General features: G+C 40.3%; 1 long non-coding RNA gene across 2 annotated transcripts in view; it reads left to right on the top strand.

Moving 5' to 3' along the window:
* LOC116054081 overlaps window positions 1–15,603 on the top strand; it is a 42,843-nt gene that overhangs the window by 193 nt on the left and 27,047 nt on the right. For both annotated transcript variants that reach the window (XR_004105995.2, XR_004105996.2), the window contains exon 1: window positions 1–33. This exon is cut by the window's left edge and continues 193 nt beyond it. This is a non-coding gene — a long non-coding RNA (uncharacterized LOC116054081). The remainder of the gene's footprint in view (window positions 34–15,603) is intronic.

The following is a 15,603-nucleotide window of genomic DNA, read 5'->3' as shown; positions in this document are numbered from 1 at the left end:
TTCAGCACCGCGGACAGCATGCCGCCTGGACAGGTAGGCCATCAGGACATAGTGTACTGGGATGAGGAGCATCTGCCCTTTGTGTCTCATATATAAAATGATAGTTTGTTTTAATACTCGAACACTGATGATTACATTTAAATTACAGAAATAAGCCCCTCTTCACTCATCATTTTCATTTGAGACATGGTGAGGTAAACATGTGAGGAAGCCCTGAGGGCAAAATTTGATGTTGGGCTCGATTGACCTCCACCCCCATCTCCCACCTTCTGTGAAGGGTGTATGTACCTACATTGCCCACACGTTTTCAAGTACAGTGCACACAGCACTACATGGCAGTTTCATTATTTACCCACAGACACAAACATCAACCAAACCTCCTGTGCTGAAATACTACTGCCTCACCCCACATTTTCGGTGTGTCAGTTTGTTTGTGGTAATATAAGTAATAGGTAATATAAGCAGGCTTTTTCTTTAAGGATATGCCTATTATGTGCGCAACACAGGGCCCCTCTATAGGACAGCACAAAAAAATTATTTAATAACACAGGATCTGCTTTAGTTGATATTTTACCTTTTTAGTTTAAAAGTGCAAGTTGCCAAAAACCAACTGACACTCAACCTGAGGGGCTTGGACCCCCTGGCAGTTGCCCACTTTGACCTGTTGGTTCCAGCCTTAAGTACAGTTTTAAAGTATTTGTACATAACTCAAGTATTGCCATTCTTATTCTACTGTTTACTTGTACTATACCATTCAGATGGAATATTGCTTCTTTTTTTTTACTCTACTGCAATTATTTGACAACTGCAGTTACTTTGAAGATTGAGAGTTGGATATGAAATATATGCATAGCTTAAATGAGTGTATACCATTTAATAATAATCCCAAAATACAATACACTCAGACAGGGAAGTACATGTTGCTCATGCTTATCTGGTTCTATTTAAGTAAACTTTTGAATGCAAGACATTTACTTATAATGCAGTATTTTTTACATTAAGTAATTGCAATTAAGCTCTCAACACTTCTTTCATCATTGTGTGCCTGTACTCAATATACAGTAGTTCTGTGAATGGAATTTGTTATCCATATACCAAAGATGTCAACCAAAATTTTTATTTATTGCTGCTTTCTTTTACTCATCTCTCTACCATCTTTGTTTCTCAGACACACCCTCTGAAAAGAAATTAAAGAATCAAACTTTACCAACCCCAAAACACAGTTGAAACTAAAAGGCACCCAAATGGGCTGTGAGGTTGACAACAAATAAAACAAAGAAAATGATTCCAATATTCTGGTCAGATTTTTACATCAGTTATTATACTGTGTATGTAATGCATACTGTACTGTATGCACACAACGTGTGTGGTTGTGTGCTTTTTTCCACATTGGCTTTGAGGTTCTGTTAGTTGACCAAAATGGCCACTTGGGGGAGCTACTATCCAATAGGTCTCCTCAACCCGTTTAGCAGAATCCTTTCTCATTTGCCATCAATTTATTTTCATTCAAACAAAGGGTGACCATGTGAAGAACATCACATCAGTTGACAGCCTGTAAATGTGATTTAAACATTTAAGCACCATTTACTCAAATTAAGTTTCAATTGACGAACAAATGCTATTAGGTGGAAATCTTACAGTATGTGGTAAATGACAGAGCTTAAAATATTCCCTTTTATTGTTTGAATCCTATTGCTCACTTTTAAACAAAGGCACTGTGTTGGTTTTATATTGGCCTAACACCTAATACCTTTAACTTATACTAATGCATTTGTGTTAATAAGTAACTAAGCACCTTCATACTCTGCTAATATGCTCCTTCTGCTTTATGTACTGTACCTATATAATGTTTTCCATTGATAGACTCTAGATAAACACAAACTGTGGATTCATTACAATTCAACTCCTGTCCACAAACACACTCACACATACACAAACACACACAAAATGAGCACCGGTTCCTTCCCTAATCTTGTATTAATGGACCCAATCACAGACTCTATGAATAATCAATGGCCAGTGGTCTGCAACCGCAGTGCTGAGACCTTGACTGAAACTGAATTTTCCTAATAAGACACACACACACACACGTACACTCACACCTTGAGGCCCTAATAAGCACTAATGCACTGTGGGTTGCATGGTTTGTTTGCTTCAGAATGTGAAAGATAAACATGCTGGGCAACTTGTGTGTACGTATGTACTGTATATGTGTGTGTGTATGAAGAAGAATAGTGTGAAAACAGGGACCTGTCGGTCCTAGCCCACTCTCTCTTGCCTTTCTTATACTGCTTTCCACAGATGACTGTGAGGAAACAACCGCTTTGGCTAATAGCAGCTACATTAGTCTTTTAACCAGCTGGTCATGGCCATTTAGAAATGTTCATTAGGTCGCTGACCAGAGTGGATAGGTGTGATAGTTCACTCCCCACTGTTGACTGTAGGAAGACAAAAAAAAAAGAGACGGAGAGGACAGAGCGGCAGACAGACAGACAGAGAGGGAGAGAGAAGCAATTTACTGGCCAGCACCGACCAAGTGTTAAAAGCCGCAGATGCAATTATCATCATATTGCCCTGAATAAGAACCTTGTGCATAATTAGATCTCATTAAGGTCTATGAGTGTTATTTTAGGGCTCTGAAAAGGTTGGATAAGCAGGACTTGATATTATGGGTTATTAATGCTGCAACATCTGGTGCCATTCTGGCAATAGTCTAATAGTTGTCTGAATGGGCTGGAAAATACAGTATTGAACAAATGTTATGACCATATAGTAAAATGCATTATTCCTTTTATATCTATGTGATCGCCAATATAAATAGATACTCTACATAAATATGTGGTAATGTATAGCTTTATATATACTGTATGTTGTCTATATGCATGTGAATTTGTTTGTGCTGGTGACCAGTCAGAGCACATTACACACCGCAGAGGGAAACGGCGCTCTGTCGCCGGAAAAGCGATTGATTCTCCATTTCCATATTAATGAGCAGATTTGTTAAGAGCCTGCAGGAGAGGGAGAAAATAACAGGGTCTTCATAGGGCACGACATTTATAAATAAAGCTGATGCAGAGAAAAATGGAAATTAAACCTTTTAGTTTAATAAATTTGAGGCGTCCGCAGCAAAGCGAGCGATTTGCATTTCCATTTGTGGCCAAATAATGAGAGTGCCGGTCCATGATGAGCCTGCTAGTGCTGCTTTTTGGTCTCAAACAGTCAGTTACTCCAGCGTGCAGCCCTCCACATCAATGTCATTAGCTCAGGCCTGTTAACTCTGCTACTTGGCTTTCTAAGATTATTTGATGAACTAGAGTTTCCTATTGTCATTGAATGAGGAATAGGATTATACTCAAAGTAAAATGTATATTCTAGCTACATCTTTTAATTTAAATCTCTTAAATATTCAACATCCTCTATACATTCAGTTGTCACTTTAAAACGATCCTTTGTTGTTCTAAAACAACCCTGTCAAAAAGAGTCTGTCTTTCGCTCTGCCTCTCCAATAAACACTTGCACTTACAACACGCGACTCACACGCGCACACCCAAAGCGTCACTGATTGAATTTATTGGGGAATGGATGTTGACTAGACCACTCCAAGTAGGCTAGATTGTTGTTGTTCTCAGATTGACAGACAGACCCAGAGCGGCTGATTGAAAGTGCCTTTTAGCTTGCTCTCACTGTATATTTGATTTGGCAAAATGGAAGGGGAGTCCAGTCTTTTCCCAGAATGCAAACACAAGTCCCTGTGTTTATGTGGGTGTGTGTTTGTGTATTTGTGCATGCCATGCGCACATTGACTAGTGGATGCGTTAGTGAATGCTGCATAAAATATACCCCTTTCAGGTATTAATTGAATAATGCAAGCACTCCTCTTGTCAGCCATCAAGTGGGCCACTTTCTCAGTGGCCTGTGCTGCTCTTCTTGCCTGTGAATTGACTAGATTTATCTGTGTTGTTCCAGCCAATGGATGCCATTTGTTCCAAATGTTTGACATAAACATGCAAAGAGCAGAAGCGTGCACTCATAAAATAAGCTTCTAGACTGTTGTTTTACAGCCCAAAGGGACCGATGGGGGGGAGCTCTCAGCCTATCAAATCATGTGGAGCTCTTGCTGAGCCAACGGCGTGTTAAAGTTCTCTTTCAACCAATGATGTAATGAAAAGGAACAATTGCCACCATAAAGAAAGAAAGGAGGAGAGGGGAGAAAAGAAGCATGGAGGAGAGAGACAGAGTGCTCTAAGAGGAGGGAAAGTGCAGTTGGAGGAGAGATGTGCAGCGTTCTGCTAAATATGCATACTTATTTTCAATGCCTTTAATGGGACACATCTCATTGGGTGCCTTATGTCTGCTTCCAAACTATAAAAGATATTTAGCTTTGCACCTGCAGGAAATTCCCCATAATAAAGACAATATTGGCATATGGAGGCATTGCTGAATCTGCTCTATGCTTTCTAGTGCTGTTAAGATAGCTATGGTATTAATGCAGCTTGAAAAGAATAAAACTGATTACTTCAGATTTATATATATTTGACTTTTATTTTTGTGCGGAAGTGAAAAGAGAATAAGACTAATGAGGATATGCCTTAATTTAAGTGCAACAGTTTTTGTAGAGGTAGAAATTCCACTCAGATGTTATCTACTGTATATTGTGTGTATGGATTAGACTCAGGTGTGTGTGCATAGGTTTGTGCATGTGTGTATGTTGTGCACATTGAGGTTCGATTTGCTGATTTAGCCCCTTTCTAATTTTCCACAGGGTAATATTTGCCTTACCTACTGCCATCTGTATTTATTATCTGCGTGAATATGTTTGTCTAAGGCTATCAATAATCATAAACAAAGCCATGACTCTTTCACCTCTCCCTCTGCATACCTCTCTCGATATCTCCGGCTGTCTCTCATACAAGGCTGCTCTCATCTCGTACTCTGATTGCAAACAGTTTACATACCGTATTTCAACATGTAATTGGTGAAAAGCAAACATTATCAACCCTAGTTTCAGTCAAACTATGTGCACACATGCAGTACATAACCACACACATAAATTCACACACACTGTGCCGTGGCTCATGCCTTGACTGAGTGTGTGCTCTCCTATTACAGACAGTAATTACCGTCAGTCACCCTGTGTGTCCATAACAAGCCAGCATAATGCCCTAATCAGGCCTGGATTAATCCAACCCTCTCTCTAATCACTCTAAAAGTGATTTATATTGTTTTTCCTGTTCGGAACAAATGAAATCTGTAGCCTAAATTAATACTGGCTTTTCATCACTGGGAAGTTAAAAAGCCAGTTACCATCACATTCTTGTCATTAACGCTGCGTCTGAGGAGATGCGTACATGCACACACACACACACACACACACACACACACACACACACACAGACACACAAGTGCTAACATTCGATTTAAGTTGTAAGGAAAAAATATATAATGTAATATTCCATTAACTTGGCAAACTAATAACATTAGTCTTCTGCTGAGAAAGGCTTTCAGACCACGCAAATGGGGTCATCAGAAGAATAACTAAAATGTTATTGCTACTATTTTATATTACATATCATGCTTTGATTTAATAATTACAATCTTAAAATGGTTGCTGATGCATTACTTTTACATTAGCCACGAATTGCCAGACCTATCTCCATAGCGCTGTGTCAGCACTAGAGTAAGGTCTAGCTACACCGCCTATCTATTCTGGAATAGGGAAAATGCTCTGGCTTGTTTTTATTTCTTAAAACCAATCAAAACCGTCGAGGGCGGCGCTAAGCCCCGGATGCAGCAACAGTCCCCTTGCATAATAGAAAGCGGAGATAGCGGAAGGTGAGGGACATGCACCGGATGTCAGGCTTTATCCCAGCAATGTTTGGCAATTGAGCCAGTCAACTTTTACATTGTACAATTGTATCCGCTTTTTTTCAAGAACTTTCTTGAGCTTTAAATCAAGTGCACAGAGTGTATTGGCCAGCCTCCTGTATGTCAGCACAGGAATATTTTTGCCCTGTAATGGACATGAAATCGTTTTTTTATCCATCTACCAATTATTCTGATAAAAAATGCTCTATATCATGCTGTACAAGTCATTTGTCAAATTGTATCAGCCACAATCTTGCAATTTCTTGGTCCGGAGCTCTCATTTAAGAAAGCATGCCTCCTATTTTGGTCCATGCCTCCTACTTTGTTCATTTCCATTGTTAAACAAATCAATTCCAACCCTGACTCACTTCCCATTGTTTTTCATTATGAAGAACGAAGGCCAGACACGAATCATAACAGAACCCTGAAATTTCCTGCTCACTACTCAGTTTGTGCTCGGAATACAAACCAACTCACAAGACGCACATTTAACAAATGCAAATTGTGTGCCAATCTGGTCGAGCTATCGGGGGCTCCCGGTTCCATATTCATTTCCTCCACCCCACTGTTGACAAACTCTAAAAACAATCCTGGGGTTAACCTGAGAGGGATAGGAAATGGAGGTCTGACAGTGTCCACTATCTCGCTCTCTTTTCTTCTCCTTTATCTCTTTTTCTTCCACACGGTCTCTCACCTTTGCCCCCCTCTCCTTCCTCCCCCATCTTTTCCCTTCAGTCCCCTCTCCCTGTTCTCTTCATGCTGTGTAATTCTCATCTTACACACTCTGTTGCTCCGGACTATGAATAATGCATGGTGTGTGAGAAATCCTCAATCTCATGCTTGGCTCCCAGCGAGCATTACGGAGCTTGCATCTCTATTACGGAGATGAATAGGAGAGAGGGGAATATCACATACTGTAGGATACGCTCTAACCTCATTGTTTGTTTTTCAGCATTAAAGCCCCAGTCTGGGATTTCTTTAAGTACATATGAATAATAAATATACAAGAAGTGGCCTTGCTGATTAAAAAATAATATCGTCAAAACTTTTATAATCCAACATATTGTTCACATTTTCCTCCAGTGTCACAACACCAATAGATACGAACAACAAGAGCAACCCATTTACAGCTTCAGAATAGATTTAAAATGCATGCACTTGTATCCTGCCAGCCTTTGAAAAATAATAGTTTTTCAGTGAATCAATTTATTTATTTTTTTATAGAGAATTACTTTAAATTCAATCAAATAATGCTATAAAAAGCAGTTACATAACATTTTTGCTGTGGTGTGTGTCAATTCTATACGGTTTTCATTTTTATGTTCTCTGTGTATTTGATTTTATGGAAATGATAAGATGGCAACTACAGAGACAGAATGCATTTATAGATGCAGGAGTCTAGTTGGGTGCTTGTGTACATGAATCTCTGTCTGTTTATGGTCCCACCTTTGGAAATGAATTTCTGGCTGAAATACTGCAAATTCCGATAATAAGCAGAATCAATTTGCTGCTCACAGCGGGGGAAAAAGACACTGTAGAAAGTGTAAATCCACTCAAAGTGACTGAAGCTATGTGATCTTCAGACAGTTACAATAGTGTTAAAGTGGACATAATATGCTTTTCAGTATTTTCTGTCATATCTACGATCTTATAATGTCATTTTCATGTTAAATGTGGCCAAAATATAAATAATGAGGTAAACATATTTTAGAGAAATCCCTGTGAGCTAACGTTCAGATTTCCAACTGGTCTGAACGCTCCACCTTCAACAGTTTTCTCTACTCTCGGCTAGGTGTCACGAAACACTTAGCCAGCCTTCTATGGGACATGGGATTGGTCATCCTGCTCCTGGCAGGAACTATTGGAGTGTTTTGTTTTTTCAGTTCAATTCAATTTTATTTATAGTATCAAATCATAACAAGAGTTATCTCGAGACACTTTACAGATAGAGTAGGTCTAGACAACACTCTATAATTTATAAAGCCCCAACAATTCAAGTAGTTCCCCCAAGAGCAAGCATTCAGTGCGACAGTGGCGAGGAAAAACTCCCTCTTAGAAAGAAACCTCAGTAATGAGAAAAACTTATTTTAGGAAGAAACCTCGGCCAGACCCAGGCTCTTGGTAGGCGGTGTCTGACGATGCCGGTTGGGGATGTGCTGAACAGCGGAAATAATAGTCACAATAAAGATAATGGAGCAGTGACTAAGAAATAGTAGTCATAGTATTTCATGTCATAGCAGGGCACTGCAGGGCTTTGCAGAATGTAGCATGGCACATGGCATGGCTGGATGTAGCAGGTTCAGCAGGACACAACAGGGCACCGTGAAGCGTAGCAGGGTGAACTGAAGCAGGACCACGGCGACAGCTGAAACCAAGTTCTAGGTGCCATCCAGATCCAACGAAAAACGCTGGGGAAAAGGAACATAAGGACTCCGGGGAGTAAACTAACCAGAGCTAGGTTAGTAACAAGCATTTCTGGATCTCCTCACTCCCTAACTATATGCTTTATCAAAGAGGAGTGTTTTCAGTTTATTCTTAAATGTGGTGACAGTGTCTGCCCCCCGAACCCAGACTGGGAGTTGGTTCCACAGGAGAGGAGCCTGATAGCTGAAGGCTCTGGCTCCCATCCTACTTTTAGAGACTCTGGGAACCACAAGTAGCTCTGCATTCTGGGAGCGCAGTGCTCTAGTGGGACAATACGGTACTAGGATATTAGGAAGAGTATATATATCTAGAATACTCTTCTAGATATGATGGTGCTTGACCATTTAGAGCTTTGTAGGCCAGGAGAAGGATTTTAAATTCAATCCTGGATTTTACAGGAAGCCAATGCAGAGAAGCTAATACAGGATAAATATGATCTCTTTTCTTAGTTCTTGTCAGAACACGTGCTGCAGCATTCTGGACCAGCTGGAGAGTCCTAAGGGAGTTATTTGAGCATCATTTTCAAGCTGCTGCAGTGTTAACATTGTCGCATATAATTACATGCTAAAGGCAGCTGCCAATGTTGTTTCATTCTCCCCAATTTCGGGTCACATTAAAGCTGAAACATGTCCGATTGGGTAGTATTTGGTTCAGAAGCCTTTATCTGTGATTTTTGAAGGTAGAAAGTGCTGCTTCCTTCCACTACAATTGAACGTTAGACTACTGCTAACTATTAAGTAGCTGCATGCTAATATACAGATATATATATAATATTCATAATTTAATATATAAATTAAAGAAATAGCATTTATTTGGGGTGGAAGAAGCTCAGTCGGTACAGATAGCTGTAATCTTGGCGGTCATTTCTCCCCAATTTCGGGTCATATTACTGCTGGGACGTGTCCGGTTGTGTAGTATTTGGTTTAGAAGCCTTTATTTGTGATTTTTCACGGTACAAAGTCCTGCTATTTACTCCGTTGCAGTAGCTCCAGCTCTAACTATTGAAACAAAATCGGAGCAGAGATTTCAGGAAATACGCTGGCCAATCAGAGCAGACTGTGTTTTTTTTCAGGAGGGGGGCTTAAAGAGACAGGTGCTCCACAGAGCCTCTCAGATAGAGGGTGAATACAGGAGCAGCAGTCATGGGCAGTATGAGAAAGATGTAGTGTTTTTTTAACATTAAAGCAACGTGTCCTAGTACAAACACAAAATACAAGTATGAACCTGAAAATGCTATTTAATAGTTCCCCTTAAAGCTTTTTTTGAAAATCTTTCCCACTCTGTTGTCAACCTCTTCTTATTGATTGACATCACTAGCCACTCAAAGTAACACAATTGTTGTTTCGCTGCTTCTGAACGAGCGTCATGCATGCCTTATGTGTGTGTATGTGTTACTGTGCTGTGTGAGCCATGCTATGACATACACCCATGTTTTATGGAGTGTGTACATGCAATAAAAGCACTGAAGAGTTAAAGTGCTTTTCTACCATGCTTAAAGCCATGTGTCAGCACTAGACCACTAAATCCACACAATTCCCTTGAACAGTTTCCTTTCGTCTGATAGTCTATCATTCCTCTGTTTCAGGTGGCTGGCCACTGTGGCTGACAGGGCCGAGTCCTTGAGGAGATCATGTGTCTGTGGAAAGTACAGGACAAACACTGATGTTTGAGCTTTCAAACTAACGTCTCTGCTATTGCCTCTTTCCTTCTGTCTCGGCTGTGTTTCATTCAATGTCCCTATGACAGAGCTCCATGGCTTGACACATGATTTTGCATCGTTGGAGTGCTTTGAAGTATCATATACAGTGTCGGGAATCACTAATGCTATTCATTCTGTGATCATGAGTGTAGTTATCCTTTCTGATGCTCTGGAATATGTTTCTTATACCAATCTTTTTATTTTCCATCTTTATGATCTGCTTCACCCAGTATCTTGCATCATTTGTAATATAAAACAGGGATAGAGAATATTATGGATAAAAACCTCCCCATTATTCCATGGTTCTGAAATCTTAGAGAAATATGCCTCCCATTTTGGTAGACATGGCTTACTCTTTCTGTCTTTTTCGTGCCCATTTTGGATGACGCCCAGATGAATCACACTAACGACCTGGGCCCTGTGCTGCAGCACTGCTATGAAATTAATATTTAAGGAATGGAGAAACAGGGCAAATAGATGAGAATAGGAACCCGGTATTCACTCTTGGGTACTACGTGCTCAGGTAGAGGCACACACACATACATGCACTCCTATATGCTGCACACAGAGCCTGACAGGCAGGCTATTATCCCCCAGCCCGGGCTGCCGTAATTGGCTATCGCTTTTTACAAATGTGGCTCCGTCTGACTCGCATATCAGCTCCCATCTCATCAACCGTGTAGGGGTCACCATGTCCGTGCTGGTGTGTGTGGTGGTGTATGTGTCTGTATATGTGCATGTATATATGTAGGGGTCACTGGTGTGCCCATCCCTCTCATGTCTCCATTTCACATGCTCATTTATGTCCATGCTAAACGAGCCAACGGGTGCTAAGTGTGTCAGTGGCTGACTCCTCTTTAGCAGTGCCGGAGTATTTAGCCATTAGTCTGCTAATAGCATCAAGATCATTCCAACACCGGCTAGCTGATGATGAAATATTAGCTTAGCTCAGGCCATCATTAGTTAGTCTGGGCTTGCCTTGGAGGTCAGGTTTATCTTATTTCTCACACACAGAGATCAAACCAAGTTATTAACTGAATGTGCAGATTAATTTCTTAATGCTATCAGTTTGTGAAAAAGCATATTTTTTGACAAAGACTACTGCAGCTTAAATCAGCTGCTTTCATTATCAAAGCTTTGCTTTACTTTGCTCTCCGCAGTTTTTTCTTCGTTTATCTGCTGGGATAGTCTTGATGTACTTTTTGTGGCATTTTTTGCCTTATTTTACAGTTGACACTGACACGGTGGAGATAGAAACATGGTTAGAAGAAGGGGTGCATGACATGCAACAGAGATCCCCCCCAGCTGGAATCAAACTGAGGACATTGCAGTCATATGGTTCATGCGCCCCACCCTTTAAGACTTAACAGTAATGTAGCTATACCAGCGTATTTTGTGTAGTTGTGTTTATTTTTACATATATACATTTTTTTTTTTATGTATGATTTTAAACATTGTGTGAACTTATATTTTTTACTGTAAAAGTATGGATGGTTTTTAAACTGTGTTGATTTAAGATGTATGCAATTCAACTTATTTGTTCACCTGTAAAATTAGGCTTCATTCAAAATGTCAGAATACAGATAAAAAGCCAAGCATCATACAATCTGTCACCTACAGTAAGATCACCAGCATAATGTAGTCAAATATACTAACATCAATACAAATGATCTGTATCAATAACATTACCGTATATATTACATTAATTAACAATTAACAACCTAACTTTAGCATTTAAAGATCTCAATATGTAATTCTCTTTATATAATAAAACCAAGAGCTGAAAACACTTCACTGCAGTTTAATGCTCACTGATTATAAATAGCAGTCACTAAACCATAGTATGTAACCTGCATGTCGTCCTGGATCTTCTACACCATGCTGTGCCCTGTCAAGCTGATGTGTAGTGGATACAGCAGAAACTATCTTTTATAATGCAATTACAGGTGTGATGTTGGTAATATGTTTACCCCTTGTATGTGGCACACAGAGAGAGTGTAAAGATGAGTGCATCTAATCCCTCTAACTTCATAGGGTGTAACAGCTTTCACACTGACGTAATTGCACGATGTGAAATGTTATGTGACTTATGAAGGACACAATGAAAATAACTGACTTATGAATGGACCACCTCTCATTTGTGTCTACAGGTGTGTGGTTTTACTTTAAGAAGAATCCCTGAAGTCATGGCATAATTACTTTCCCACTAGGCGGGGCTCTGGAGCTGAAATTACATCACGCATAATGGTGTTGATTTAAACCTATATTTGAGAAGGCAACTGCTTGCCTATCATACTCTTGCACCTTGTTAATCCTTAACCAATGAATTAACCCTCATTACCAGTGTTTGAATATAGATGAGCCCTCTCTCTCCCGCTCTTGCTCTGAATCTTCTCCCCTCTATCCCGTTCTTACCCTCCATCTAGCTTTTCTGTGATGGAGGACGTCTAGGGTCAGTGATTCTGTCCTGTGTCGCCCCTGATAATTCCTCCTGCATTCAGATTATTCTGACCTTAGATCAGCCCCATCAGCTGACCACTAAAGCACTTTCAACCGCAAGCTATCCAACAGCCAGCTGCTCCCCACAGAGATTGCCTCATGTCTCTCAGCTTGTTTGTTTATCTGTCTCTGTCTCGTATGAACAGAGGGAACAGTGCTACTAAAAAGGAAACCGTGAGCAAATGCTCTTTGGCAACGCTTCAATTTCAAATGACAAAGTAGAGACAGAGGGCTGAGCACTGGTGTGAGATGAGCTTTAGCCTCAGGTGTCTTTTAAACCTGGCCTCCTCTAGTCTATAAATAACATGCCTCAGCTCCACTTTGAACACAAGAATCAAGGGCTCTCGGGCAAGATTTGGGTAGAGGAGGGTATGTATGTGATTGTGTGAGGCGGTTTTATAAAGCACGTGACTCAAGAATTTGCTCCTGCCGTGAATGCGTGGGTTTGATTTTCTTAGTCTCAAAATCCAATATGTTTGGGAACAGTATCTATTGGATCACAGTTTTATTGCCCTCGGTGTAGCGGAGGTATTTTCTAATGATTGTATTTGATTGACACCTGGCACCTAGTTACCTTTCGCTGCACCCAATCTTTCAGACCACTGACAAGAAGCTAAACACTAAAAATATCATGTGGAGATCATTTGTTTCACACATTTACAGAAGATGAAAATTACTTTATGAATGGTATTTTCTACACAGATACACAATTGCAACGTTTTCTAGACTTTTTTTCTGCTGTGCATCCTGTGAATGGTGGCGTGCCTGTGCTTCTGCATCCAGATGAACGTCCGGTCTTATTGTGTGTGACCTCCGTCTCTCTGGATGTTTGCTGTCTCGGATAACATTTTGGCATTCCAGTCTCCTCTCTCAGACACTGCGATGCCTCGGACCCAGGGTGGATGGGGGGCCCAATGATAAGGCTTCACTCACAATTAGCAGGCAGGAGCAGGGAGGCGAGAGGGGGAAATTGAACTGTCAGAGAGAGAAGAGAAGAGAGGAGGAGTGGAGGAGAGAGGAGGGTGGGATGGGGGGGGTGTGACCCCATCCTGCAAAATGGAGCCCGTCATAATTTGTTCATTTGGTGCCCATCAGGCTCTACCTTCCCTCTCTAACACCGCTCTGCTGACCTCCCTCCCTTTCTTTCACCCTCTCCCATCCCTCCTCACTCTTCTATCGTTCATCCTCCATTTCACCTTCCTGCTTACAGTACCTTCACTCATCTCAGCATCCCCTCTTTATTTCATACTATGTTCAGTGATGGTACATGCAATATGATTGTGCTCTCCCCTTTTGCCACACTCACGCTGTAGCTATTAACAACATTATTGTTATTAAATGCATCAATTGGTGATTTAAGAAAATTACCCAGAGGCTTCAAGGAGAAAAGGAGATGACAAGACCAAGGCCTGTGCCTGACCTGCCTCTCTGGAGGATGTGCTGGATGGTAATGTTAATATTAAATAAGCAGAGAGGCTTTTAGCAGCTCTATATTTAAATGTCAGATGCTGATGGGCCCTAATGAGATAATACTGCCGAGAGCAATTAGCCTGCTGGACACAGAATACTATTCACACATGTACACACATACAGAAGTATACACTTATATATATACTGTATATTGCTGAGTGGAGAAAACACCTGCCACCTAAAGGAGAAATAAAAATTGTTTTTTTAAATATAACTTCATTTATTCAAGGGCCATTTTTGAAAGCAAAGCCAATCAGATTTGAAAATGTTCGAATAAGCAACACAAAACACTACATACCAGCATTTAAGCAGGTGATGCCACACTATTTTTTATGCCTACTCATACCTGTTACATGCTGCTGTCACAGGCTGTGGTGATTTCTCTCTCCACCACCACAGAAACTAGAACAAACCAGCTTTTTATTAATCATTCTTCTCCATACATGATACAGTTAGTGTCTGTGACCACCTTTGCACTTGTTTTCCTGGGTGTAGAAATCCCTTTTTGAAAATGGAAAATAAAAACATTTTCCTCACATATTGGCTTGTTTCTTTCTGGCTCTGGAATGAATGCCCTAAATCACACCAAAATAATCCCAAAGACATGACAGAAAACAGTTGTAGTGTAACATATGATGGTTGTAATCTTAGTAGTTTCGATCCAAGGAGGGATAAAGATTTTAATGTTCAGTTATTAAACGTTATTGTTAAAAATATTTTCAGTTTATTAACTGTACGTTATTTAATTAATTTATATATATTTTTATTGATATAATAGTGTTGAGATATTAAATAATTTTCTTTGTTGGAGGTACAGCATCCTTCACTGTACTTCAGCTGCCCAATCGACTCTACTGGTCTTCTTGTGTCTAGTGCCTATTTTTCAGCCATGTCTCTGGAATAAATTAATTTACTTTGTATGCCAAACACACTCAGGTTTTTGTTAACAGATGGTCCACATGGTTTTGTTGATGAAATATGAAAACGGAAAACTTTTCCTTGAAATGTAATCGCCCTTAAATATTATGCATGTTGTCTGATTTAAATAACCATTTTCATCTGTCAGGTATCTCATAAATGGAAATCAGGCTTTTAATAAAGAGGTTTTGCTCCAAAGTAGCTCCTTATTTTAGTTAGTGTAAGTGTAGTTTCAGCAGTTATGAGTTTTGGCTACAGGGTGAACTGTGCAGTCACTGCTGATAAGAAGGTATAGGTTTTCATCTTTTTAAATCTCACTCTGTCTCTCACTTTCACAGTACACTGTGTGAATTGTTATGTCAGCAAATGTGTGTGTGTGTGTGTGTGTGTGTGTGTGTGTGTGTGTGTGTGTGTGTGACAGAGAGGATACAGGTGTTGTTAGCAAGCTCTGAAGGTGACTGCTGGTCTCATCCATCAAACAGGCTTTCCTCAGGCTGATCCCTAATGGATCCCCTCAATCAGAGCCGCTCACTGTCATTCGCAGTGCAACAAAATGAGAAATCAGGCAACTGGTCGCGCAGCCAAGGTTGGGAGTCATATAAAGGGGACAAAGTGATAAAGACCAGCTCGTGTCCAGCCTGTTGATTAGTATTGAGTGATCCCAGCCTTTCAGCCAGTCATGACGAAAGCAGGACATCAATCTGGACAAAATACTACTTCAACAACTA

Source organism: Sander lucioperca, chromosome 2, assembly GCF_008315115.2.
Source record: "Sander lucioperca isolate FBNREF2018 chromosome 2, SLUC_FBN_1.2, whole genome shotgun sequence".
Classification (NCBI taxonomy): Eukaryota; Metazoa; Chordata; class Actinopteri; order Perciformes; family Percidae; genus Sander; species Sander lucioperca.
This window is presented reverse-complemented; position numbering and strand designations above follow the sequence as displayed.